Here is a 12,556-nt window from a genome sequence, read left to right as displayed (position 1 = left end):
TCTATGACAATTTGTCGAAGAAATCTAAATGAATGGGAGGATCACTGGGATTATGACGTGTAAGGAAATAAAAGCTGCTGGTTTAAGATGTTGAGAGTACATAATATCACAATTGGTCTCTAATATGCAGCATTACTGCAAAATATCTGGGCAAAAGAATACTTGCAAATTTCCTCAGAGTATAATTCTTTCAGTCTGGCAGACAGCATTCCTTAGTCTTGGATTGTGTGTGATATAAGCGACTTAGATGTGCAAGGTTTTGAAAGTCATTTGCATGGCAGTCCACATTCAAAGTTCAGCAGGTTGTGATTAAATTAAAATAGCAGCTTCTCTATTGCACTTTAGCCATCCTTTTGGATGTTGGGGCAAAAAAAGTTAGTTCTGGTAAACTATGCATCTTTAATGGAGATATGTCAGCTAAAAGCATCTACAGTCGGATAAAACCCAAATATCAGGCTGCTTTTCATCGACCACATCACAGCATTCAACACTATCCCTTCCAAATTCATCACCAAGCTCCAAGACCTAGGCCTCTGTGGCCCCCTTTGCAAATGGATCTTTGGCATCCTCATCAGCAGAAATCAATTAACAAAGGTGCACCTCAGGCGGCATGCTTAGCCGCCTGCTCTACTCTCTATACACCTGTAATAGTGTCGCGAAGCACAGCTCCAATGCCATCTATAAATTAGTCTGTGATACTACTGTGGTTGGCCAAACCACCAGTGGTGATAAATTACTGTAAATGAGAGAGATAGAAGACCTCTCAACAACAAAATATCGGACCATTAAACTGATCGTAATCCTCAGAAAGTGGAAGTCGTAAGATCACGCGCCTGTTTTTATTGGTGGGTCGGTAGAGGAAATGATATCAGTTTCAAATTCCTGGGCATTTTCATTGCAGATGACCTTTTCTAAGTGCAGCACATAGATACAAGCACAAAGGCAGTACGACAGCCCCATAACTTTTTTAGAAGTTTAATGAGATTTGGCATGTCTTCGAATACTTTAAAGAATTTGCAGATATACTGTAGAAAGTATCTGACTGGTTACATCATGGCCAGGTATGGCAATTCCAAAGCACAGGAACACAAGAGGCTATGGAGAGTGTGGACTCAGCCTGGTCCATCACGGGTACAGCCCTCCCCTCCATTGAAAGCATCTACATAAACCACTGTCTCAAGGTGGCAGCATCTACCATCAAGGATACACACAAGTAAATTAATGTAAACATTTATAACTAATGGAATAAATATAGGTAGTGGGATTAGTTAACAAAGTAAATCATTGGATAAATAAATTGTCAACAGGTTGCTTTCTGCAGTTTGATTCCCCAAATCTAACACTATTCCCAATTACTATTCAATGCAAGTACTAATGAATCACAGAAACTCAAATCAGAGGTCAAAACCAGATGACTTTCTATATTTGTTTTCCCATAGTATCCTATTTTATCACCTGATTACACTTCCTCCCACTGAGCTTCCTATTAAAGGCTCGCTGCACATCTGTTCCAATGATCCACTATTCATAGCTGTGCTTGTAGCGTGTTTTCCCTTTTCCTCAAACATGAATCACCTTCTATCATTAACAGGTTATTTGTCCCTATTCTTGTTCACAAGGATGTATACACAAATTGCCTCCTCTGTTTACATAATAAGTGTTGCGCCATCTCAGAAACACCCCACCCTTCAACCTGGTGAAGGATCTCTACCTGAAATGTGACCTATTCCTTCTCTCCAGAGATGATACCTGTCCTGCTGAGTTACTACAGCATTTTGTGTCTATCTTCGGTGTAAACCAGCATCTGCAGTTCCTTCATACACACCCTTCAACCACCCTGTGCCTCACCTGTGGAAGAGTCCACAGTTCCCAGATTGACCTTGTTAACTTCCAGAAATCTGTAAAACCAGGGTGGAAGCAAGACATCTTTGATGCTGAGGGACAGAAGAACCACCATTAGAAACGAATTACCAAATTGACTCTTGAGAGAGTGTCAAGCTCTGTGCAAAGAAAATGAGAAAAGTAAGTGCGAGCGAAAGAAAGGGAGATAAACAAAAAGCTATTCCTTCTGCAGGGTCAACCCAACAGACCAAATATTTAGTTAACAATAGCAATGTCAAAAAGCATGATGCAATTCCAATGAAACCTGAGGCAACATTTCCAATTAGCCTGGAGTTAATGACACCAATGCCACCCTGTTTTCAATGCATCTGCTTCTGAAATCATCTTCCATGTCTTTGGCAGCTGTAGCTCAGTTGGCAGTGCATTTGCTCCCCAACTTACGATGCTTCGACTTGCGCTATTTCGGCTTTGCGATGGTGCAAACGCTGGGCATCGGCAGCGAGCCGCAGCTCACTTCCGGCCACATGATCAGGTGTATTAAATGCATTTCAACTTACGATATTTTCGGTTTACAATGGGTTTCTCGGAACGTAACCCCATCGTAAGTTGAGGAGCACCTGTAGTCTCATCTCTGAATCAGAAGACAAGTTCAATACCATCCCTCCCACAAACACTGTCCACTATCTGAAATATTGCTTTCTAAACCACAAATAACCTATTGACTCTGAGCCTCTACTTATATTTAGCACTGACTACCTACTTGCACCTCCATAAAACATTACCCAGTGCTAACCAGATTTCAATGCATCTGCTTCTAAACCCATATTCCATGCCTTTGCCAATTATGCTTCAGATGGCTGCACTCGGAATTAGGGGTCAAATTCAATTTCAAAACTCGAACACTATATTTTCAGATGAAACAATTTCAACAGTTGGTATGGAGTACTGCACTACTGATAGTGCAGTCTTTCAGGTATGATGTTCGCCCAACATTCAGTCTGCTACCTCAGAAGTAAACTTATTTTGCAATGAATGAGCTGCGTGCTGTGTCAGTTGACATTGTGCTTTTATTTGCATTAGGATTGCATTGGCGGTAGAGTGTCACCTCTATTGGTTTAAGTTGATTAGCACCAGAGTGATCTATCAGGGTGCCCAGTACAGTTGTTATAGCATGCTTTATCTGGTCACTTGTCCTAGTGTGCAGTCACTGCCAGGCATCATTTGACAATCATCCTGCAATGGCATCTTGAGACCCTGTTAAAACACTTTTAAAATTCAAAACATCACTGCACACAACATTGTGCAATCAAAACAGTGAACCAGAGGAACAGAGTTTGGAGAGATAGGGATGGGTTTTTAGGCAGGTTGAGGTTACAGACACGAGTGTGGATAAGGTCATAAAATGAATTCAGCATAGGATGAAAGTTTTAAATTTTGGCCAAGGGAACTATTGAAAACAATGTTGAAGGTTATTTGTCCAATCATTGGACAAAGTCAGCATGGACTTATGAAAGGTAAATCGTGTCTGACGAATCTTATAGAATTTTTCGAGGATGTAACTAGTAGAGTGGATAAGGGAGAACCAGTGGATGTGTTATATCTGGACTTCCAGAAGGCTTTCGACAAGGTCCCACATAAGAGATTAGTATGCAAACTTAAAGCACACGGTATTGTGGGTTCAGTATTGATGTGGATAGAGAACTGGCTGGCAGACAGGAAGCAAAGAGTAGGAATAAACGGGTCCTTTTCAGAATGGCAGGCACTGACTAGTGGGGTACCACAAGGCTCAGTGCTGGGACCCCAGCTATTTACAATATATATTAATGATTTGGACGAGGGAATTGAATGCAACATCTCCAAGTTTGCGGATGACAAGAAGCTGGGGGGCAGTGTTAGCTGTGAGGAGGATGCTAGGAGTCTGCAACGTGACTTGGATAGGTTAGGTGAGTGGGCAAAGACATGGCAGATGCAGTATAATGTGGATAAATGTGAGGTTATCCACTTTGGTGGCAAGAACAGGAAAGCAGACTATTACCTGAATGGTGGCCGATTAGGAGAAGGGGAGATGCAACGAGACCTGGGTGTCGTGGTACACCAGTCATTGAAAGTAGGCATGCAGGTGCAGCAGGCAGTGAAGAAAGCGAATGGTATGTTGGCATTCATAGCGAGGGGATTTGAGTATAGGAGCAGGGAGGTTCTGCTGCAGTTGTACAGGGCATTGGTGAGACCACACCTGGAATTTTGCCTACAGTTTTGGTCTCCTAATCTGAGGAAAGACATTCTTGCCATAGAGGGTGTACAGAGAAGGTTCACCAGATTGATTCCTGGGATGGCAGGACTTTCATATGAAGAAAGACTGGATAGACTCGGTTTGTACTCTCTGGAATTTAGAAGATTGAGGGGGGATCTTATAGAAACTTACAAAATTCTTAAGGGGTTGGACAGGCTAGATGCAGGAAGATTGTTCCCGATGTTGGGGAAGTTCAGAACAAGGGGTCACAGTTTAAGGATAAGGGGGAAGTCTTTTAGGACCGAGATGAGAACGTTTTTTTTTTCACACAGAGAGTGGTGAATCTGTGGAATTCTCTGCCACAGAAGGTAGGTGAGGCCAGTTCATTGGCTATATTTAAGAGGGGTTAGATGTGGCCCTTGTGGCTAAAGGGATCAGGGAGTATGGAGAGAAGACAGGTACGGGATACTGAGTTGGATGATCAGCCATGATCATATTGAATGGCGGTGCAGGCTCGAAGGGCCAAATGGCCTACTCCTGCACCTATTTTCTATGTTTCTATGTTATTGGGTGTGCAAGATTAATTGTGGAATAGAATCTAGGTAAAGTGAATTCTGTGTGATTTGGTTTACAGAGGGTGAAGGGCTTTCCAGGGTTGTCAAGTTTGAAGATGATAAAAGCATGGGTAAATTGGGATTTATTTTAAGTAAAAGCCAAGAAACTAGAGCACAACCCAAACCGTCTTTGTATGTAAAATGTTTAGCACCTATGATATTTGTGATTCTTTGCGTAACCACCTTCCCACCTTTGAATGGAATCTACAGTGCCCTCCATAATGTTTGGGACAAAGACCCATCATTTATTTATTTGCCTCTGTACTCCACAATTTGAGATTTGTAATAGAAAAAAAATCCCATGTGGTTAAAGTACACATTGTCAGATTTTAATAAAGGTCATTTTTATACATTTTGGTTTCACCATGTAGAAATTACAGCTGTGTTTATACATAGTCCCCCCATTTCAGGGCACCATCATGTTTGGGACACATGGCTCCACAGGCGTTTGTAATTGCTCAGGTGTGCTTAATTGCCTCCTTAATGCAGGTATAAGAGAGCTCTCAGCACCTAGTCTTTCCTCCAGTCTTTCCATCACCTTAGGAAACTTTTATTGCTGTTTATCAACACGAGGACCAAAGTTGTGCCAGTGAAAGTCAAAGAAGCCATTATGAGACTGAGAAACAAAAATAAAACTGTTAGAGACATCAGCCAAACCTTTGGCTTACCAAAATCAACTCTTTGGAACATCATTAAGGAGAGAGCACTGGTGAGCTCACTAATTGCAAAGGGACTGGCAGGCCAAGGAAGACCTCCACAGTTGATGAGAGAAGAATTCTCTCTATAATAAAGAAAAATCCCCAAATACCTGTCCGACAGATCAGAAACACTCTTCAGGATTCAGGCGAGGATTTGTCAATGACCACTGTCCGCAGAAGACTTCATGACCAGAAATACAAACGCTACACTACAAGATGCACACCACTGGTTAGCCGCAAAAACAGGATGGCTAGGTTACAGTTCGCCAAGAAGTACTTAAAAGAGCAACCACAGTTCTTGTGGACAGATGAGACAGAGATTAACTTATATCAGAGTGATGGCAAGAGCAAAGTATCGAGGAGAGAAAGAACTGACCAAGATCCAAATCATACCACCTCATCTGTGAAACACGTTTGTGGGGGTGTAATGGCCTGGGCATGTATGGCTGCTGAAGGTACTGGCTCACTTGTCTTCATTGATGATCCAACTGCTGATGGTAGTAGCATAATGTATTCTGAAGTGTATAGACACATGCTATCTGCTCAAGTTCAAACAAATGCCTCAAAACTCATTGGCCAGCGGTTCATTCTTCAGCAAGACAATTATGTCAAACATACTGCTAAAGCAACAAATTAGTTTTTCAAAGCGAAAAAATGGTAAATTCTTGAGTGGCCAAGTCAATCAACCGATCTGAACCCTTTTATACCCTGAGCATGCCTTTTATATGCTGAAGAGAAAACTGAAGGGGACTTGCCCCCAAAACAAGATGGCTGCAATACAGGCCTGGCAGAGCAGCACCCGAGAAGACACCCATGGTGATGTCATGGTCATGGTGATGTCCATGAATCGCAGACTTCAAGCAGTCATTGCATGCATAGGATATGCAACAAAATATAAACATAACTACTTTCATTTACATGACATTGCTGTGTCCCAAACATTATGGTGCCCTGAAATGAGGGGGACAATGTATAAACACAGCTGTAATTTCTACATGGTGAAACCAAAATGTATAAAAATGGCCTTTATTAAAATCTGACAATGTGCTCAACCATATGTGATTTTTTTCTATTACAAATCTCAAATTGTGGAGTACAGAGGCAAATAATTAAATAAAGGGTCGTTGTCCCAAATATTATGAGGGCACTGTAAATCTCAAACTGCAACTGCTGATAGAAAGAATGTACATAACTGTGCTCTAGAACATTTTGTTTAACTGTGTGGCAGTATTCCATACATTAAGGGAAAAATGGCTTCAAATAGCCACAAATTTATATTTTGCTCTGCATTGAAATCAACAAATAAACTTCAAGTAGACTATCAATCTTTGGTCTGAAGAGGCTCAAATACTGAATATTTTACATGACTTGCATCTCACAGCCGTAGATACTGTAGCCACCATAAAATTGCAAGTAGTTAACAATTTTTGCCCAGAATCCTGCATAACAAAGTAATTTGGAGCATGTTACGGCAAATCCTTGAGGCACCTTCTGTCTGCATAGCTTTCAATCACTATCGCTAAAGGCATCAGACAAGGGAGGTCATCCTGCCTTAATGAAGCCGAGACCTTTACCAACAGCAGTCTCAGATTTCATTACCCCTTTCCACAGTTTAATATACTCACAAATCATTTTCATCTAGAATTACTAGTCACGAATCCTCAATGTTGTTGGCAATGTGTTCGTGAATGAAAATATACAAAATTCTTTTCAGGCCAGGTTCCAATCTTTGGGTATTTTGATGCAAGTCAGTCAAAAAATATCAAATATGTTCAAGACACGTGAAAGATTCAAAGTGTTAAATCTGTCACACTAACAGAGAAGAATCCAACATATAAAACTGGTAATTGATCGGGCAGTTATTCCTATGTTTGCAAAAAGGTCAAAATAATCGTTGATAAATCAGATTCATCAGAAAACAGTGCCCTGTACACAATGTTCAATAAATTTTAAATTGAACTGAATCATGATCTTAAAATAGAGGATTAAACAAAGAAGCCACTGCACACTTCAAATGAAACAATGGTGAGGATAACCAATATGAAGAAGCAGCTTCTACCTTAGCAGATTTTACAATACTGTAGATGAAGCTACAGTACTTGGTGTGAAATAGATAACCAAATAAATTATCATCCTGAGGGAAAGAAACACAGTAGTTGTATCTTGCATTCTAAATTGCTATTATAAAATCCCTAAAGTTTTGATAATCTGGAATGGACACTCACAGTAGAAATGTGCATTAGTTAACCAATATCTGTCAAATTTTGGACTGACTAAATATCCCGCATTTCAATTCTTACATTGATGTAATATAATTTTTTGCCAATGTCTCATTACCAATTTTAGCAGCAGCATCCCACAAACCTGACTCTCAAGCACAATTAGAGTCAACTGGCTTGCAAAATCAACAACCCTGGTTTAAATCAAAGGCAGACACAAAACGCTGGAGTAACTCAGCAAGACAGGCAGCATCTCCAGAGAGAAGGAATGGGTGATATTTCCAATCGAGACCCTTCTTCAGACTGATGTCAGGGGAGTGGGCGGGACAAAGATAGAATGCAGTCGGAGACAGTAAGACTGGTGGGAGAGCTGGGAAGGGGGAGGGGATATGAAATTTCCCTCTCCTTCATCCCCTCCCCTTTCTCAGTTCTCCCACCAGTCTTACTGTCTCCGACTGCATTCTATGTTTGTCCCGCCCATTTCCCTGACATCAGTCTGAAGGGTATCGACCCGAAACGTCACCCATTCCTTCTCTCCAGAGATGCTGCCTGTCCCGCTGAGTTACTCCAGCATTTTGTGTCTACCTGCAAAATCAATAATCCAGTGTCTGTGCCCGTGATTATTGATCAACATATGCAAATGTTAGTTGTATCCGATGCCCAACCTCTTAACTGATACAGTATATTCAATCATTTATGTTGGTTAAAACTAAAACTGTACAAAATAAAAAGTCAGTGTATGAGGTTTCTCGTTTTGGTTCCCCAAATATCAGCAAATGAACAAGTCTGTCTAACCAATGCTGCATTCCATTCATTTTGGTGTGATGAGGATTGGTGCAAAAAAAGGAAAAAAGACACATGCTGAAAATCTTTGCCAAATACAATAGAATTTAAATACTCAGTGTAATTCGGAATTAAATTTGTAACATGCTACGATAAATGTTCTTAATGACTCATAAGAAAGAAATAAAGGGGAAAATGAATATGATTAAAAGTGCTTGGTATTCAGCCTTCTGATATTACTGCAATTTCAAAGCAGGCCACATTGTTTATTTTACTGGCATGGACACAAACACTTCTTTGTATTGCCAATTTCCACATCATTACTGCAATTACAATTTACACTCTGCAGTCAAAAACAGATGTAATTTTCATTAACAAAACAATAAAATTGATGTTGAAATGTTATCAAAATGTCTTTATTCCCTCTGAAGCTGATAACATAGCATTTACAGATGTACATTTTTAAAATTATTTCCTTTATGAAATGGTGGATGTGACAATAAACAAACAGTACTGCCATTTTTAAAGCACAAAGGATTTTCAAAGATCAGGAGGGTGTGTCAAACCTCCAACCACCCACCAATTACAGAAGAAGGGAAACAGAAGCAAATTGTAATCAAATTTCCATTTATAATGCAGGAGACACTTAACTACACATCCAGATAATGACTGTGTTCTTTAACTTGCAATTCCAAACCCTACATGAAGGGGATACATGAAAGATGTAAATTGTGTAACCTACAAAAACAGCAAAACAGTTACAGTATTTCACAATCAGGGCAGATCACAGTAAAGAGATCTTGATTTCTGACATGCATAAATATTTGTGACTTAAATGTTTGAATATTTTTGCACTGACATTTTTGAGTGAGTCAGCTACTGAGGTCTGGGGTTCTCTGGTAGGAACAAACAAAAGCAATAAACCTTTGTTTGGTAAATTATACAAAATGTTGTAGAAGCAAATTCATCCCATGTTTCCTTTGTCAGAATCTTTGCCAACTACATGAATTGTTTCAAGCATGAATGTAATTATTTACAGATTAATTATACCTGGAGTCTAAAAACAGTAGTCAAAATTAATCATGTAAAACAAGAATTTCACCACCTTGCTGTAGAATTTATATTTTTTACATTTTTTAAATCACCTTCTGTTGAATGAAATTAAACCTGTTCGGATTTGTTGAAGTTGAAATCCTCTAGAAACATTTCTTACTTGCTTTTTAGAACACTTATACCACGAAGTACACTCTCGCTACTACCATCCACAATAGTATGAAAATTAACCCACTCCAGTTAAAAATAATGGAGAATATTCTCGCGTCATCTTAAAACAGCCTACTTTAAAAGGCCTGCTGCAAGGGAAAGAGGTTAAAAAAATTAAGCGCTCGGTGCTGTTTCCATTATAAGCTAACACCAATATTTCATTTTAACCATTTATCTACCAAATCAATACACCTATAAAAACTGCAATGAGAGGAATGAATATATGTGGCTTCACTGTGGATATATCAGGTACAAATTCAACTGATTCAGATGAAAAGCAGTGTTACTAAACAGAAATGTACGACACCAGCCAAACGTGTGAAATTGAATAGCGCCAATCACTACCTATTTTCGTGGGGTGGGGGATAGCCAATTGAGGCAGATGATCCGTTATTTGGAATGTAATTTAAGACCATCGATCCCGCAGGACGATGCACCAAAAATGTGCAGACACAAATCATCAGGTTGCAGCAGATGGGGAACAGAACAGATTGCGGCGGTCACTGCACACGGCAGAAATGTAAACATTCAGGCTATTGGCTTCCCATCATTTCTGAAAACACTGTTCCAAAATGATTAATGCATTGAATCTCCTCCGATCCTGCTTTTTCCACAACTACGTATCAATATGAACCCATCACGATTTGCCCACAACAAAAAAGCACCGATGTAACAACACCTAACACTATCCTTAGTCGACTCTGCGTGAAACACGACAGCAGACTACCTCGCCCTCGCCTGGAAATGGAGCTCACAATTTCCCGTTGATCCTGCGCGTGCCCCAGGCTCCAACAACAATTAACTTTAATGAAATTTGCCCCGTCTATAACATTACGACCTCTGCTCTGCAAGGCACCAGACGCCAGTTTACAGCCACATTTCACGGACGTGTTGTAATATTCAATGGCAAAGGCGCCCGTCACCTTCACCAGCTCTGCGTGTTTTCATCAGTCCCGCTATTCATCCATCTCCCTCTCTCTGACAGTCTCTCTCTGTACCCGCCACGCTCCCCTTGTCCCCGGCTTCACCAGACCCCCCCCCAGTACCCCATCCACCTCTCAACCGTCCTGTATCGATTTTCATCGTAGTAGTATTTGGGAAAATTAAATGTTTTTTGTTGAAGTGGCGCAGCGCTGCTGCTGAATGGCAATCGGCACCATTACACCGCAACCAGCAATAACCCCACGTTACATTTGTTTCTTTTTAAAAGGAGCATTTCCTCAACTCAAGATTGGTCTCCGCGACCGCTACTCGTTGCATCTTCAGAGCTTTTCTCGTTTACAAGAGACAAATTAAACCCGTCGCGGTTATTTCTCATTCGCACTCACTCACTCCGAATCCGCTTCTATCACCTCGAAAGCAATCTGTCGACAAGGCGCTGCAATTACAGTTTACCTCAGGTTGGCTGCCGCAATCCCCGTTGCCCCCTTGTCATGGTGACAGAGAGACGGCGACCCCCCCCCCTTTCTCTCTCTCTACACCTTCCCCCTGCCCGAGCAGCGCCCGGCTCCCACTCACCGCCTGCACCGCTCCGAATGCACGTTCGGCCGCTGCCAGCACAAGGTTCTTCACATTCCGCGCGCCGCGCTGCACCACCGCACCGCACCGCACCGCACCACCGCGCTCTGCTGAGTCCCGGCTCCCACTCACCGCCTGCACCGCTCCGAATGCACGTTGTGGCGCTGCCAGCACAAGGTTCTTCACATTCCGCGCGCCGCGCTGCACCACCGCACCGCACCACCGCGCTCTGCTGCGTCCCGGCTCCCACTCACCGCCTGCACCGCTCCGAATGCACGCTGTGGCGCTGCCAGCACAAGGTTCTTCACATTCCGCGCGCCACGCTGCACCACCGCACCGCACCACCGCGCTCTGCTGCGTCCCGGCTCCAGCCCAGGTTCCAAAAATCACCGCAAGCCCGGAAGAGATTCCCCGCCCCTCTTCTCCCAAAGCAATGCGCAATCCGGCGGAAGTGACCCTCTTCCCAGAGAATGCGTAAACAGTGGGAAAGAATTCCTTGGGGAATTACAGCGAGAAGCGTGTGTGGGAGACAGATGCTTGCGGGAGTACACACAGTTTGGTTCTGAGCCGGCGGAGAGCTTGTTCCAAATGGAAGTTACCGGCGTGTACTTCCATTAAAACATTCGCACCTGTGCAGTGGTGCGGCGATTTGTAACCTCGCCCTTCCACAAAATTAATTTTACTTTCCTTTTTCGAGTTGTATTTCTATATATACGTGAAATCATGAACACACTTTAAAAAAAAAAATTAAGACCTTTCTTAGTGTGTGTGTGAATGATGGGGAAGTTAGCAATTTTCTTTTTGAATTGGAAAATGCAGTGCCTGACCAGAAGCAATATTGCATTAAAAGACAAGAGAATTGGAGACATAATTAAACATTTGAATGGCAAAACGGTAAGAGTCAGATGATAGACAGAATTGGAGCGGAATGTTCATTTGGAAAGGGAGCATCGCCACATTAAGCTGAAGGGCCTTATTCATCTTGTGAAATCCTATAACCATTACCTATTAACTATTAACAGACTAATTATAATTTTGAATATACATGTACAGTATTCGTGTTGTGTAATCCCATAACTGATTAGCTACCAGCAGACTAGTTATAATGTGAATGCATATGCAGAGTATAACAGAAGATCAAACCGAATTAAATTAGATGAGGAAGATGGATATCTGGGACTAATCTAATAGAAGAAATGAAATACAATTTCATCATGTGAAATTATTAATAGCCAAACATTCATCTCAGGATCAAATATGACAGCAGACTTCCACACTGTAATGGATTGGCTAGGCTCCTACCTGAAACACTGTTCACCCAGTGACAATGTCAGACAAGCAGTTTTACAATTGAAGATAGTGAAGCAAACCGAAAGAGTTGAAGCCAAA

General features: G+C 41.6%; 1 protein-coding gene across 8 annotated transcripts in view; it reads right to left on the bottom strand.

The window, feature by feature from the left end:
- The window catches only part of LOC144593604 (amyloid beta precursor protein binding family B member 2-like), a 237,382-nt gene extending 225,845 nt beyond the window's left edge, over positions 1-11,537 (bottom strand). For 4 of the 8 annotated variants that reach the window (XM_078399435.1, XM_078399481.1, XM_078399490.1 and 1 more), the window contains exon 1: positions 11,168-11,302. The gene's annotated coding sequence lies outside the window, so the exon portion shown is untranslated. The other 4 variants (XM_078399472.1, XM_078399444.1, XM_078399453.1 and 1 more) reach the window with 4 other exon arrangements.
- Positions 11,538-12,556: the final 1,019 nt, after the last annotated feature.

This window comes from Rhinoraja longicauda, chromosome 1 (genome assembly GCF_053455715.1).
Source record: "Rhinoraja longicauda isolate Sanriku21f chromosome 1, sRhiLon1.1, whole genome shotgun sequence".
In the NCBI taxonomy this organism is placed as follows: domain Eukaryota; kingdom Metazoa; phylum Chordata; class Chondrichthyes; order Rajiformes; family Arhynchobatidae; genus Rhinoraja; species Rhinoraja longicauda.
This window is presented reverse-complemented; position numbering and strand designations above follow the sequence as displayed.